We start from the raw sequence: 12557 nt of genomic DNA, 5'->3' as shown, positions 1-12557 counted from the left end.
ATTCAAGTCATGGGCAACCTTCCATCAACCAGAGTAACTCCTGCACGACCATTCATCAATTCAGGCGACTCAAAACGCTTATAATTTCAAAATAAAACGACATCCGGTCGAACCGGATGCCACGGACAGACCGCTAAACATTAAAATTCAAAAAAAAATCTTACCGCAAAAAGAAACAACAAACTTAACTGAACCGGAAACGACCGGTTACCAAATGCCTTCTAAATAATTAAAGACATCATGAACACAATCGGCGAGAATGAAACCAATTGTGTTTTGTGAAAAGAAATAAAAACAAGATAATTAGTATTTATGCATAGGAATATGTATAATAATTAAAAATCAGTCTTTATTTCTTTGATATATGTATATTATCACAATGAAAGGAATTTAGGAACTTACGTTTTGTGTATTTTGAATATCCGAACGATTTAAAATTTCGACAAACGTAGGAACAGCTGGTGACTTGTTGGCAGGCAAACTAAATCAGAGCCGACGGCAACTTCCAAATCGCCACCGAACCCCAATTTTCTCACTTAACGAAAGAAAATGCTGGATCAAGAGGACGATTGGAAGTTAGCCGTTGCTTGCTGACAAACGAAAAAAATAGTTAAGTCGAGGGCGGCTACCCGGTAAGAATTTAATTAGGCCACTGGCCTAAACATGCCGGCCCCCTTGCCATGGGCAATATTCGAAATGCCAACACCAGCCGGTTCATCGTTTGACTTGAAACTATGAAATGAACATTAAATTGATAAAATTTAAATATACCATAAGAAATATTTAAGAGCACGTACAAATGTTTTCATGCAATTAGTTTCGTAAGTCATGTTTGCTGTTTTCAAATTTTCAATTTTCAAATTGTTAAATTTTAATTTACATATGTACGGTAAATTAAATTTTAAAAATTTGAAAATTGAAAATTTGAAAACAGCAAACATGACTTACGAAACTAATTGAATGAAAATTTGTACATTTTTGAGGATTTGAATTTTAAATAACAAATTTAAAATGACAATTCGTAAAAAAAGGAAAAACTGAAAGATATGGTTGCTGCTAGCCTGCCGTGCAACCGAAAATGACCAAACCGAATATGGTCGGTTGCAGAAGCAGACCTCCGACCGATGATGTAAGGGTACCGCTTACCATGATCCTTGCGTAAACGTCAGCGCCTAAGACGAGGCGGATTGGCGATGAATAGTAAAATTGCGAATCCGCTAACCGCATAAATTGGAATGGCGTAGCAAGTTTCGGATCGGGATGAGTCCTTGGACTGAGACGGGTGTAACCCTCTACTACCATAGCCAACGTGCATATACGCTCAGTCACGCCGTGCGTACCTCGCAATATTAGGCACCGGATTTTGATATGTTCCTTACTTGCACGCTCTAGCTGAATTTTCCGTGCTAGCCCAGCATCTATGATGGTATTTGGCGTACAAGGATCTATTAGTGCTCGCACTAGATGGAGTCGACCGCCGGATTCAATCTTTACGATAGCTGTAAGTGCTACCGGATCGAGGGTCGTCAAAATTGGCGCTGATTCTATCGAGGCTAATCTCCCTGCTCGAAATCCTTTCGGTGTGGCGCGTTGGAGGGTGAGCGACTTGCTTTCGTTGCTGGGCGGAGCTTTTTTCGCGCATACGGAGTGTTGGTGTTAGGGGCTCTGTGATGACTGCGATGTTTGGACGGTCGGAAAGTATTTGATGCCGAGCCGCCCTGTCGCCAATTTTTCTGCGGAGCAGGACTAGATACTGAGCTTCCCAAACGGTGATGGACTGGTGCACGACAGTCTCTACCTGTAAGGCTTCGTGGTATCGGCGATTGGCAAGTATTTGATGTCAAATCACGCGACCGCCTTTTGTGTTGGAGCAGCGGGCGGAAATTATTTAATGCCGCGCCACTGCCTTCTATTGGAAGAACGCCAACTGCCTCACTTTGCTCCAACTTCTCTTCCTCAACCTGTTGAGCCCACAATTTTGTCTCCTCAGTGACGTGAATTGACAAAGTGTCGTCAGAATCGTCGTCTACGTCGTCAGCGTTGTCGTCGGTCGATCGTTTGCCACGGCCTCGATATGTAGGGTGGTGTGGTGTTTCGCACCACAATAATGACAAAATGACCGTGCTCGAGCACGTTTCCATGCGATGGTATGGCGACAAACAGTTGGGGCAGTACTTGTGGATGAGTACCATCCTCAACCTCTCCTCTGGTGACTTAGCACGATATTGCGGGCATAGCCGTATACCATGGTGGCTGTTGCATAGGCGGTATGGAATCGGGAAGGAATGCGATCCTTGCTCCTACCTGTTGCGTGCTGCGACAAAACGAGACATTCTGTAATGAAAAGAAGTCGTTTTAATCGAGAAAATAATGAATTAGAAAGTAGGCGACGGGTGGGTGATGAGCATGGAGGCGAGGTGTTTTGTTAATTAATTTCCGGATTCGTTCATTGGTAGTCGGACCAGTTTCACGATTGGTCGAGTGACTAGTCCTTTCTCGGTCCAAACCTTCACTACTCGGACGCGATTGTCCGCACCGCGATGTATATCGACGACTCGGCCAAGTCGCTTGGAGGCACGTTATCTTCACGGATCACGACGAGATCATCCGCTTTCATGTCCGGTTGCTGTCGCTTCCACTTAGTCCTCTTTTGCAGCTCCGTAAGGTATTCGTTCTTCCATCGTTGACAGAATGAATGATGCAATGCTTTCATCTTTTGCCATCGGTTAATCACTGATGCTGTATTCTCGCTAACCTCAATCTCCGGGGGAGATAACAGAGGGGCGCCTATAAGAAAATGTCCAGGAGTCAATGGTTCTAAGCTCGATGGGTCATTTGAAGCCGCACTAAGAGGTCTTGAGTTAAGACAAGCCTCAATTCTACATAAAAGTGTCGAAAACTCCTCAAACGTATATTTGAGTCCAAATGCTACTTTTCCAAAATGGGTTTTAAAGCTCTTCACGCCAGCCTCCATAAGCCCCCCATGTGAGGAGCTGATGCGGGTATGAAATGCCAAGAAAGTTCTTGATAGAAGTACTTCGAAAGAAGTGCAGTACGAGAATGAGATATAAAAGCCTTAAATTCAGCCTTTAGGGATCTAGATGGTCCAGCGAAGTTGGTTCCGTTGTCTGAATATATATTTTTGTGACATCCTCGGTGCGATATAAACCTAGAAAAGGCTGCTAGAAAGGTGGTAGTGCTAAGGTCTTTTGTGGGTTCTAGATGAATGGCCTTCGTTGCGAAACAAACGAAAAGACAAACGTACCCCTTTGTAAGAACACAAGCTCTACCTCTATAGTTTTTTATCTCGAAAGGACCTGCAAAATCAACACCAGTATTTGTGAATGCTCTTGTAAAAGTAGTGCGTTCGGCGGGAAGTGAAGTCATGATTTGGGATTGGGTATGCTTTTTGTGAATAGTGCACACCTTGCAATTATGAATGACATACTTTATCATAACTTTGATCCGGAGAATCCAGTACTGTGCTCGAACTATTCGCAACATTAACTGGTTTTTCCATGAAGCGATATTTCATGTATAATCTTAACCAACAAGCGAGAGTAATGGCAATTGTAAGGCAGAAGAATTGGATGCTTTTCTTTATAGCTGATGTCTCGCGACGCTCCGAGACGACCTCCGATTCTTAAAACTCCGCTTGAGTCGATAAATGGATTTAAGGCTAGAATTTCGATTTTAGCGCTTATCGCAAATCCGGATTTTAAATTCGAAACCTCCGCTGAAAAATGTTGTTGCTGGCAGAGGGCAATTATTCGCTGGGTTGTACCTTTTATTTCCTCCGCAGAGATTGATACAGAAGCTGCTTGAAACATTCATTTCTGAGTGGGGTGGGTCCTTTGGATGAAACGAAAGACGTACGATAGAACTCGTAAAGCCCTTGGAAGCGAAGAGAAGCGTTGGAGTATATCCGACACTTCAACGACTTTCGTTGCATGGGAGAGCACGCGCTTTCCCTCTTCGTCAGTTTGGAAGCCCGACTCTTGTTTTGGCCATTCTGACTTGCCTTCTTGCAGCCAAGAAGGACCCTGTCACCACAAGGATTTTTCAATTAAGTCCTGCGCTGTCACTCCACGGCTAGCTAAATAGGCAGGATTCGACGCTGAATCGACGTGATACCAATGGTGTTGTCGAACCTTGTCGATGATTTTGGTAACCCTGTGGGACACGAAGGTTGACCAAGAGCATGGTGGCTTTCTAAGCCACGCTAGCTCTATAGTGGAGTCAGTCCACAGATAAACCTGTAGTGATCGAAGGTCCAGGTTCATGACTACAGCGTCCATCATTTTAGCTAGCAATACTGCTCCACACAATTCGAGACGAGGAAGGGATATCGTTTTCACCGGGGCTACATGGGCGGCACTGCCTTCTTCCACGCGTATATAAATGGCTGCCGCGTATGCCTTTTCGGAGGCGTCGCAAAATCCGTGGATTTCCATTTTGCACTGTGGAGAAAACCTAACCCATCGTGGAACCCGAATGTTATTAATAGTTGGATACTCCACCGAAAATTTTTGCCACCGGTCTAATGTGCTTGAAGACACTTCTTCATCCCAACCTGTTCCCTCTAACCAAACATTTTGCATCATAATTTTCGCTACTATGACTATTGGAGCAAGCTACCCGAGAGGATCAGAAAGTTTCGCGTTTCTGACAAAATCTGACGTTTAGTTACTTCTTGACCTTGATCGAATTCTTTCGCAGTGAAGTAGAAATGATGCGAACATGCATTCCATCGAATGACGAGGGCTTTAATGCTGCTCGCGTTCTCGAAGTCTAAGAAGTCTTGGCTAAGCAGATGAGCTGCAGGAATATCGCTCAAGACTTGCCTACAGTTGGCGGCCCACTTTCTAAGAGGAAAGCCTGCTGAATATAAGGCGCCAGAAATTTCATCACGCGCTTGGATTGTGGATTCCAAGTCGTGCCCACCTGCAAGTACGTCGTCGACGTACATATGTCGCGTTAAAATAGTGGCGGCGACTTGAACTTCGTCTGCCAATTGAAGCAATGTTCTTATTGCTAGGTACGGAGCACAGTTTACCCCGAAAGTTACCGTATTCAATTGAAATTGACGGATGGGTTCGTCTGTAGACTCACGGAAGAGAATTTCCTCTGCTGAGGATGGACAAATATTTGGCGATACATCTTCTCGATGTCGCTACTAAAAACGAATTTGAACAGCCTCCATCTAAGAATTAAGATCGTAAGATAGCTTTGTAGGATGGGACCAGGAAGCAGAGCATCATTTAAACTCACGCCGTTATCTGATGGATACGAAGCGTTAAACACCACTCTCACCTTCGTAGAAGTGCTTTCTGGCTTACTCACCGCATGATGGGGTAAGTAGTAGGATTCGGACGGATTTTAGGACAGGCTTGGTCGGATTTCAGACATATGACCTAACTGGTCATATTCTTTAAGGACTCTTGTATACTCCTCTCGTAAAGAGGGGTTTTTGGCTAGCCTACCTTCACAACGAAAATATTGCGAGAACGCAGTTTTACGTGAACACCCTAAAGTAATATCTACTGGGAAATTCTTTCTAAATGGTAGGGAGCCAGTATATCTTCCGGTATCCGTTCGCGTTGTAGTGGCCTTGAAAATATCCTCGCAGCATTCCTCATCGGCCGTACGGATTGCATTCCTTGGGATATCTTCCAATTCCCAAAATGCTGCCTGTTGTTGTGTTTCACTGTAGAAAGAGACACAGGATGACGCCTCTTTCTTGGGGTTGGTCCGTCCCGTAAGTATCCATCCGAATACCGTTCCCTGGGCGAGAAGATTACTCGTAAATTCCTTCCTAATACCCTCCAACATGATTTGCGGATAGACATCACCTCCAAGCACAAGATCAACTTGTTCGTTCGGAAAGAATCTGCCGTCTGCTAGTTTTATTCCCGGGAAGTTTTGTTGGATGACAGGGTCAACATCGACGGTTGGAAGTCTGCCTATCAATTGAGGTAACACTAAATCCGTAGTGCTGATGGATACCGTTGTATCAAGGGGTGAGCCTATATGGATAGGGCAGGCTAGGGTGGAATATTGTTGATACCTGACACTGTAGCGTTCACTTTTTTGACTGGAAGCCCAATACGTCGGCGAAGCCGTTCCGTAATAAATGAAAACTCGGAGCCGGAGTCTATTAAGGCTCGGGCCGAGTATACAGTATCACTATATCGCAGGTATATTTGAGCTGTTCCCAGTAGGATACCTTTATATGTGTTCGAAAAACACGATTGGACTTGACTCAGAGAGTCATTGGTGGTCGAGTGCGACTTTGTTCAGAAGTGGTCCGTTTGGAAGTAGTTCCGGTACCACTCGGCGTTGAACTCGAAGAGCCCGGTTTTGACGAGCAGGTTACCTGGACTGGGTTCAAATGCAGGAGAGTATGATGTCGTGCATGGCAAGTTGAACAGTTGTAGGCGCTGTTGCATTTCGCCACACCATTTCCGGAAGACAAACAGTTCAGACACAAATTGTTCCTTCTCTCATGCTTACTGCGATCAGACGGAGTCATCTTTAGGAAGCGTGAGCAAGATCGAACGTGGTGAGCGTCACGACTGCAGAGTTTGCATTTCGCATTTTATACGCTTGCCTGAAAAGTGTTCAATTTTTTGCTGTTCCCCTCGTTATGTGCTTTGGAGGGTTGAGATTTGGTCGGCTGTGAGCTTCGCAAGTCAAAAACAGTTTCCAAAGTCTGGAACCGACTTGTTAGAAACTTGTCCATATCACTCCATTTTGGGATTTCGGTTTTATCTTGAAATGATTGCTCCCACAAGTAAAGCGTAGCTTCCGGAAGTTTCGTGGAGCAGAGGTACGTAATGATCACATCCCAGTTTGATATGTCAACTTTATGAATCTGGAGTGCCGAAATGCAATTATTTATTCCCCGGTGAAGTTGTTTGATTGCACTTCCAGATTCAGTTCCTACGGGGGGGAGGTTGAAGAGGATCTTCAATTGGCTATTAACTAGAATTCGTTTATTCTCATAACGATCGGTCAGGTTTTTCCACGCGGTTTCGAAATCTTCATTTGTAAGGGGACATTTGCTCAGTTTTTCTTATTAAATGGCATAATTTTTCTACTGAGGCGAGCCCCTGATTCTTTATGTAAATGGCCGTGAATAAGTCACGGAATGTTGGCCATGACAAATAATCTTCCTTAAAAACTTCGGTATCACAAGGCGGAAGCCTAATATTGCGCTTCCTAACCGAGTCGTCGCTTGATTTTTCAGAGGCTTTATCTTTTTGCTTTGTAGCTGGGTCACCTATCAACTCTATGCACTTCATATACGTCATGTACGCTAACTTATACTTTTTCTTCGCTGCACTAGAATCTTTGGAATATGTTGCAGCATCTGACCCCTGAAACTCACTATAGCTACGTTTTATTTTGCCCCACAACTCTTTAGCCTCTTCCCTTTGGGTTTCGATGACTGATTGATTGGGGTTTTCGAATTCACGAAAGTCCGCCTCGAGGTCTATCATAGACTCAACTAATTGGTTGAAACTGATCATTTTTTATTAGTTTGTTGGATGAAAAAATTTACTTTGGATTATTAAAAACTTGAACGAAATCCGAAAAACGCACGTAGTGCGAAAGTGTTTTTAAAATCCAAAATTATTAACATTGGCGTAAAACTTAAGTAGCCTACAGATATCGTAAACTTTTTGCCGCTAAAAATTTCAAACTTGTTACCGAAATAGCACTGTGGTGCTTGAAACTCCCTTTTTTTCTGGTAAATAGGATGAATTTGAACGGAAATATAAATTCCAGTAAGAACACCAACCAAAATCCCGAAATAACTCACCAAAATCTAGAAATATTAGTATAATACAACTAAATAAGTGAGCAGAAAAAAGAGAAAAACTCGAAATTTATGTACAAAAATATTTAAAAAATTATTTGAAAAATAATTGCACACTTTATTTAAAATAAATACCGATAAAAATGTATATTTAAAGCTTCCTTTTTCAGGTTTCGGGATTCGCAGTACTAATTTCGGGATTTGCACTCCTATATCGAAGTTGCTCACCACCCACCACTATAATGTAGATACGAGAACCCTTCAAAAAACGCGAGTACTCTATAAAAAATGTAAGGAATACTTATTTGGGAGTATAGGGCTGCTCCAAATCTAGTCTGTATTCATACAAAAAATGTGCTCCAATTAACATTGCGATGTCCTAGGAGAGGAGTTGGTGATCCCACTCTCGCTTTGTTTGTGAGTAGTCCATAGAGTACATACGTGAGAGTACTTTCCAAAGTACTCCATGGAGCACCCACAGAGGATCATATGCCAAAGTACTAAAGAGGAATTGTGTCGGAAAGAATTATGGGAGTGAATTTAATTTAAAATTAAAGTAAATAAAGAGGGACAATACAACTTTTATATTTTTTACTACGAATGTTCTTATGTTATTTAGCAGTTGCGTGAATAAAGAAACTAATATTTCTTTATACTATAGTATGTATACATAAAAACAGTGCGCATTTTATCAGAGTTGCCATAGTAAAATTTTATTATCGGTTATTTGTATGCAATATTTTACTTTTGGCAACTCTGTTCGATCGTCATCGTGTCGTGATGACTGTCGTTAACAAACGAGCAATGATCGGCTGATGGTGCTCCGCAAACGCATTGCAAAGGAGTATTGTTAGAGTACTCCAACATGAAGAAAATGGAACACGTAATCCAACAATTTTTGCAGGGAATTCGACGTCTTTTGTTTTCTTCTTTTATTTCTTTTTTCTTGCACATGTATTTAATAATGCGATCGCAAATCGCTATTATAATGTTTACAAATTAGAACGCTTATAATTATCGAAATAAACGCGGCGCGAGTGATTTTGTATACAAACAAATTATGTGATAATTAATTAGTTGAATTGAATTTATAGTGCAGTGCTGTGTTGTTGTTACTAATTAAAAATAATATAAACAGTGTCCAATGAGCAAGTTAAGCTATATATTTGTGCCACCGATTAACAAGAATAATAGCACTTTTAAGCCGGACGGCGAAAATGCAAGGAAATTCCCAATTTGGACACTTGATCACGAATTTAAAAAGATTCTCACTGCACAATAATTAATTTATCACTTTTTGTTTTGTTTATGTCCGTTCGGACGGACAATACAAGGCGGAAGCCTAATATTGCGCTTCCTAACCGAGTCGTCGCTTGATTTTTCAGAGGCTTTATCTTTTTGCTTTGTAGCTGGGTCACCTATCAACTCTATGCACTTCATATACGTCATGTACGCTAACTTATACTTTTTCTTCGCTGCACTAGAATCTTTGGAATATGTTGCAGCATCTGACCCCTGAAACTCACTATAGCTACGTTTTATTTTGCCCCACAACTCTTTAGCCTCTTCCCTTTGGGTTTCGATGACTGATTGATTGGGGTTTTCGAATTCACGAAAGTCCGCCTCGAGGTCTATCATAGACTCAACTAATTGGTTGAAACTGATCATTTTTTATTAGTTTGTTGGATGAAAAAATTTACTTTGGATTATTAAAAACTTGAACGAAATCCGAAAAACGCACGTAGTGCGAAAGTGTTTTTAAAATCCAAAATTATTAACATTGGCGTAAAACTTAAGTAGCCTACAGATATCGTAAACTTTTTGCCGCTAAAAATTTCAAACTTGTTACCGAAATAGCACTGTGGTGCTTGAAACTCCCTTTTTTTCTGGTAAATAGGATGAATTTGAACGGAAATATAAATTCCAGTAAGAACACCAACCAAAATCCCGAAATAACTCACCAAAATCTAGAAATATTAGTATAATACAACTAAATAAGTGAGCAGAAAAAAGAGAAAAACTCGAAATTTATGTACAAAAATATTTAAAAAATTATTTGAAAAATAATTGCACACTTTATTTAAAATAAATACCGATAAAAATGTATATTTAAAGCTTCCTTTTTCAGGTTTCGGGATTCGCAGTACTAATTTCGGGATTTGCACTCCTATATCGAAGTTGCTCACCACCCACCACTATAATGTAGATACGAGAACCCTTCAAAAAACGCGAGTACTCTATAAAAAATGTAAGGAATACTTATTTGGGAGTATAGGGCTGCTCCAAATCTAGTCTGTATTCATACAAAAAATGTGCTCCAATTAACATTGCGATGTCCTAGGAGAGGAGTTGGTGATCCCACTCTCGCTTTGTTTGTGAGTAGTCCATAGAGTACATACGTGAGAGTACTTTCCAAAGTACTCCATGGAGCACCCACAGAGGATCATATGCCAAAGTACTAAAGAGGAATTGTGTCGGAAAGAATTATGGGAGTGAATTTAATTTAAAATTAAAGTAAATAAAGAGGGACAATACAACTTTTATATTTTTTACTACGAATGTTCTTATGTTATTTAGCAGTTGCGTGAATAAAGAAACTAATATTTCTTTATACTATAGTATGTATACATAAAAACAGTGCGCATTTTATCAGAGTTGCCATAGTAAAATTTTATTATCGGTTATTTGTATGCAATATTTTACTTTTGGCAACTCTGTTCGATCGTCATCGTGTCGTGATGACTGTCGTTAACAAACGAGCAATGATCGGCTGATGGTGCTCCGCAAACGCATTGCAAAGGAGTATTGTTAGAGTACTCCAACATGAAGAAAATGGAACACGTAATCCAACAATTTTTGCAGGGAATTCGACGTCTTTTGTTTTCTTCTTTTATTTCTTTTTTCTTGCACATGTATTTAATAATGCGATCGCAAATCGCTATTATAATGTTTACAAATTAGAACGCTTATAATTATCGAAATAAACGCGGCGCGAGTGATTTTGTATACAAACAAATTATGTGATAATTAATTAGTTGAATTGAATTTATAGTGCAGTGCTGTGTTGTTGTTACTAATTAAAAATAATATAAACAGTGTCCAATGAGCAAGTTAAGCTATATATTTGTGCCACCGATTAACAAGAATAATAGCACTTTTAAGCCGGACGGCGAAAATGCAAGGAAATTCCCAATTTGGACACTTGATCACGAATTTAAAAAGATTCTCACTGCACAATAATTAATTTATCACTTTTTGTTTTGTTTATGTCCGTTCGGACGGACAATACAAAGATGGAGCGAGCCGAAGAGTTTTCCAAGTATTGGAAAAGAAAGAGAAAAAATGCAAAATTACTCGCGCATAAACAAAAAAAAATTATTATTATAATTAAAAATTTTCTTTTTTTTCCTTCGAAACTCCGCGAAAATCACTCGATCACTCTCATATGCTTTTTCTGAATTTATTATTTAGCACGATAAACAGAAAAACTCGCCCGTAATTATTTTTTTGTTTTTTGTTTTTGGTGTGTGAAGAACGTGAATATGTAGGTATGTATGTAGTATGTTCGGCGCTTGTTCCTCTTTGATATCAAAGCTGTTTTTTTTTTTTACACGTACTTGCTTGTTCGTAGAACGGGTTTTGTTTGTATTTTAAATCTAAAGATGAAAAACGCAGGAACAGCTGGTGACTTGTTGGCAGGCAAACTAAATCAGAGCCGACGGCAACTTCCAAATCGCCACCGCACCCCAATTTTCTCACTTAAAGAAAAAAAATGCTGGATCAAGAGGACGATTGGAAGTTAGCCGTTCCTTGCTGACAAACGAAAAAAATAGTTAAGTCGAGGGCGGCTACCCGTTAGGAATTTAATTAGGCCACTGGCCTAAACACATCAGCATTCCCATTGTAATAATAAATTTATTTACAATACGTCGTTTGTATATAAAAGAGAATGGAAATTCAATTTAACGCTTACTTTAAGCTAAAACAGAAGTTCTTTTTTTCTTTTTTAGATTCTTTTGTTTTGACTTTTCATACTTGCTTTTATGACATTTGTTAATTTTTTTATTTTCTTAGAGAAAACCCTTTTTGCAATTTGGAAAATAATAATACTACAATTTTTCGTAGTTTTCTATTCATATCTTAAATTTAATTTTAATGATAGTTCTTTATCATTTTATCTAAACATCTCCAATTATTTAATTTTTTTAATTAAGTGAATTTTTTTTATTTATGTTTTAAACAACGCTAGAATGTTGTTTGCATACATTCTATTTTTTTTAATAATAAATGTTTTATTATCAAAACTTAAACTAATTAAATTTTCTTGGTACTTATCATTTTATTTTGGCGTGTTCACGCAAAAACTTTGAAAAAATCCTGTTATTCCTATAAAATTTAAGTGCAAATAATCACCCAAAATTTTAAATGGCCTGCACTTATTTAAATTACTCTAGTTAGTAGGATTGTTCGAACTATTCGATTAAACTCGCTTCGAATAATTTGAAAGTACGGATACTCGCACCCAACTACATTAAAACCAGGGATGCACCTTAACGTTAAGCTAATCGTTTATCAAAAAATTTCCACCGTTTCCGTTGAAACACTTCGAAATATTATCGATAAAGAAATTATCAAGATAAATTGTATCTCGTTTTTAACCGAAACGAAAAGCTTTCGTTAACGTTTTTAACGTGATACTTTATGTTTGAATTGTGCTGGCAATGCTATAGCAATG

The sequence above is a fragment of the Eurosta solidaginis genome, chromosome 2, assembly GCF_040869045.1.
Source record: "Eurosta solidaginis isolate ZX-2024a chromosome 2, ASM4086904v1, whole genome shotgun sequence".
NCBI classification, from domain to species: Eukaryota; Metazoa; Arthropoda; class Insecta; order Diptera; family Tephritidae; genus Eurosta; species Eurosta solidaginis.
The sequence above is the reverse complement of the archived record's forward strand: the minus strand, read 5'-3'. Positions refer to the sequence as shown.